Source organism: Theropithecus gelada, chromosome 8 (genome assembly GCF_003255815.1).
Source record: "Theropithecus gelada isolate Dixy chromosome 8, Tgel_1.0, whole genome shotgun sequence".
In the NCBI taxonomy this organism is placed as follows: domain Eukaryota; kingdom Metazoa; phylum Chordata; class Mammalia; order Primates; family Cercopithecidae; genus Theropithecus; species Theropithecus gelada.
The window spans coordinates 84,004,588-84,008,643 of NC_037676.1; positions in this window are offsets into that span (position 1 = coordinate 84,004,588).

Below are 4,056 nucleotides of genomic sequence, written 5' to 3' on the forward strand. Positions count from 1 at the left end.
GTTCTGCTATAGAATTATTAAAATCTGTTTGAAACAAACATACCTCAATGGTGTGTAGCTGGATTCCTAGTGAAAAACAGACAAAACAATAGAAATGAATAAACTTAAAGTTTATTAAAATTCAACATTCTCAGTAATAACCTTTAATATTTCGAATATGAAAATTTCTAAGGAAAAGGTCAATTTCATGTTTCTGCCTTATGAAAATAAAGGGGGAAAATTTACCAAAATATTCTACAGTAAATGAAATACACTACTATTTAGGATGTTTGAGACCTAGATAAGATGAATATCCTGATGCAGCTAGGACGCCTTTTTAGATGAGCTAGTCACCTTGGGATATGGCTCATTTAGGTCAAGCAAGCGCATAAAACAGCAGCCCATCACCAGGACCTTGGGACTTTCTATTTATAACGTTCCCGACGTCTCCCTTCATAGTTTTTTCCTCTACAAAATGTTGTCACTGCTGCCTCTCATTGTTCCCACTAGGCGGCGCTCTAAACTCATCGTCAATGCGAGGACCAAGCGCCAGCTAAAACCGGCTGCAGGCATCTCCGTTGTGCAAAATTGGATTTATTCATCGAAACTTTAGAATGGAAAATAACTATTTCTAAACGAGGCAACAAGGCAAGCCATATGGTTTAACTGAGTCTGAGAGTATATGGTCTTTGGAATCCTGTTACTGGTCGTCTCCCTCTAGGGTGCATCATCTCAGACCAGGAAGGCAAAGCTGCAGGGGCCAATAACAGGGCTGCGGTGACACCTGGGGGTGGCCCGCTCCTCCTCAGTGCTGGTGCCTTGGGACTATAGAACATGGGAGATGCCTTGGTCGCCTGGGAAGTCTACTATTGCTTCTCAAACAGTTTATGAGACCCAAGGATCTTGCCCAGCCCTGCGCATGCGAATAGAGGTGACTTCTCTAACCAGCATCCTCAGAAAGAACGCTTTTCACCCCAGGAGAACAGAGGGGAGGCCAACTACGGGACTGTAAGTGGCTGTGGGGCTCACATCCCAGTTAATTCAGAGAACAGCTCCCCTCACTTCGGAGGTTGCAGGCACTGAATTAAGCTTTCTGCATTTTTCATTGCATTTCATCTTCACAGGAGTCTTTTAGCGTGTATTATCTCTACTTTTATAGATGAGGAAATGCAAGTTCAGAGAGCTTCCTTCTAGCTTGTGAGTTGCTAGGGTTTGGGTTATGTATGGTTTTTCTGTTGTTGCTATAACCAATTACCGCAGACATAGTGGCTTAAAAGGACACCAATACATTATCTGACATCTCTGTAGATCCGGGTTCCCTTGGCTAAAATCAAGGTGAGGTAGCATGCATTCCCTAGGGGAGGATCTGTTTCCTAGGGCAGTATCTGTTTCCTGGCCTTTTCCAGCTTGTAGAGGACATCCGCATTCCTTGGCTCATGGCTGCTTCCTCCCATATTCAAAGCCAGCAGCTCTCTGAATCCTCCTTCCATGGTCATATCGCTCCACAACCATAGCCAGGAAATGTTCTCTGCTTTTAAAGACCTATACAGTTTAATGGGGCCCACCCAGTTAATCCAGAATAATCTCTCAATCTCAAAGTCCTTAACTTTTATCAAATTGTCCAAGTTCCTTTTGGCAAGTAAGGCCACATATTTACAGGTTCTGGGGATAAGGATGTGAACATCTGTGGGCGGGGAGGAGACATTATTCTGTCTACCATAAGCAGGAACGGTTTTTTTTTTTCTTTTTTCTTTTTTTTTAAATTTTAGAACTTACTTCTTAAAGCATATAAGCATTAAAATCGAGTCATAGAAAGAAAACCGATAGGGTCAAATCTTTTATGCCAGCGATGAAGTGTGAACAAATAAACAGGAAAATTACAAGATCCTATAAGTAAAATACATGATACGACTTGAGTACAAATCACAAAAATTTGAAGCAAGAATAGGATAGCCAGGAAAAACTGAATTCATTTGTGATTTAACGCTCAGTCAAATGTGGAGGAATTGACTGTGAAGACAAAAACAATTATTCTCACAATTTAAATATATTTAAAGACGAGGTCCATGCAGAGAACAACACATACTGGTCTTCAATCTTTCTTTCTTTCTTCTTTCTCTCTCTCTTTCTCTCTCTTTCTCTTTCTTTCTTTCTTTCTTTCTTTCTTTCTTTCTTTCTTTCTTTCTTTCTTTCTTTCTTTCTTTCTTTCTTTCTTTTTCTTTTTTCTTCCTTCCTTCTTCCTTCCTTCCTTCTTGCTTTCTCTTTCTCCTTTCTTCCTTCCTTCCTGCTTGCTTTCTCACTCTCTCTCCTTCCTTCCTTCCTTCCTTCCTTCCTTCCTTCCTTCCTTCCTTCCTTCTGACTTTTATGTTCAGAGGGTACATGTGGAGGCTTATTTTATAGGTGAGTTGTATGTCTCAAGGATTTGGTGTACAGAGTATTTCATCACCCAGGTAATAAGCATAGTACTGACTGGTAGTTTCTTGATCCTCACCCTTCTTCCGCCCTCCACCTTAAAGTAAGCCCTGGTGTCTGTTGATCCTCCACTCCTTTTTTTTTTTTGTCCTTGTGTACTCAGTGTTTAGCTCCCATTTGGAATTGAGAACACAGGTACTTAGTTTTCTGTTCCAAGCAGTAAAGTTTAAACAGACAATTGTAGTTTATTTTCATGAGTTGTAGTCAGTTTATGAGAGTAAGATTCTGTTTAGTATTTTGATTTTATATAAATATGGAGATAAGATGTAAGACTTATTTCTCGTTAACGTGAAAGCTTCTAACCAATCTGTATAGTACCTTCCGAAAATCTAGCTAAATGTGATTATACAAGATTTATTTATTAAACTCCTACTGTCTCTCAGGTATATTAATTAGGTTGTGGTCATACAATGGTAAAAAGATAAGGTCTTATCCTTTAATGCAGTTGAAAAAAGGGAATTATATAAACAGATAAGTGTAATGAAGTAATATTGGTGCCACAAGAGAAACCTGCACTAAAGAAAGTTACATTGAAAGAGAGTTTAAGACTAACATTCTACAAGTTCTCACTCAACCATCTTCTCACTGTGCTTAGTCAACGTGTCACTTGTAGCCCCTGTGACAAGAAGGAATGAACCTTCCCTAGAATGTGTTATATCCACCTTAAACTATCATAACCTTTGATTACTATGTCTCTGTTCTAAATGTTGAATGTCCTGTCTGAATTTGGAAGGAATCTCCGCAGATTGATAAGAGGGTGGAAGGTTCATCTTCTGGTTTGTCTGCAGGAGGAAAACAATTCTTAGATGAAGATTCCTTCACTGAGATAAGTCATGATCCACCCATGGTGTGCCTCCTGCATTTGTGCCTGTTGGGTCTTTGTTCTTCAGCTGAGGCTGTGACGTGCTCATGGGGCAACCACTACATTGGCTCCTTAACCCTCTCCCAAGACCTGGCACAGAGAGGGTGAAGAGCTGGCTCACTCTCTGCTGCTAAACCTGAAGAGCAGGGGCCTCAATCCTTCTTCAGGAACCTGTCCTGGAAGTGAACGTTGAGTCTGGGGACAGAAGTGGGGAGTTGTGAAGAGAGAGACCTTTTTAAGAGTGGCTGTGAGGCCGGGCGCGGTGGCTCAAGCCTGTAATCCCAGCACTTTGGGAGGCCGAGACGGGCGGATCACGAGGTCAGGAGATCAAGACCATCCTGGCTAACACGGTGAAACCCCGTCTCTACTAAAAATACAAAAAACTAGCCGGGCGAGGTAGCGGGCGTCTGTAGTCCCAGCTACTCGGGAGGCTGAGGCAGGAGAATGGCGTAAACCTGGGAGGCGGAGCTTGCAGTGAGCTGAGATCCGGCCACTGCACTCCAGCCTGGGCGACAAAGCGAGACTCCGTCTCAAAAAAAAAAAAAAAAAAAAAAAAAAAAAAAAAAAAAGAGTGGCTGTGATGTCAGGGGAGGGTGATGGATATCGTCTTGCCCCACCTTTTTCCTATGTCTGGTGGAGTTTCCTAAGTAGCCATTTTATTCTGCTGACTCACCCTCTAACTCCTGGCCTTATTCCATCCTGGCTCAGGGTCCATGGTGTAGTCATAGCACCTAATGAGGTAG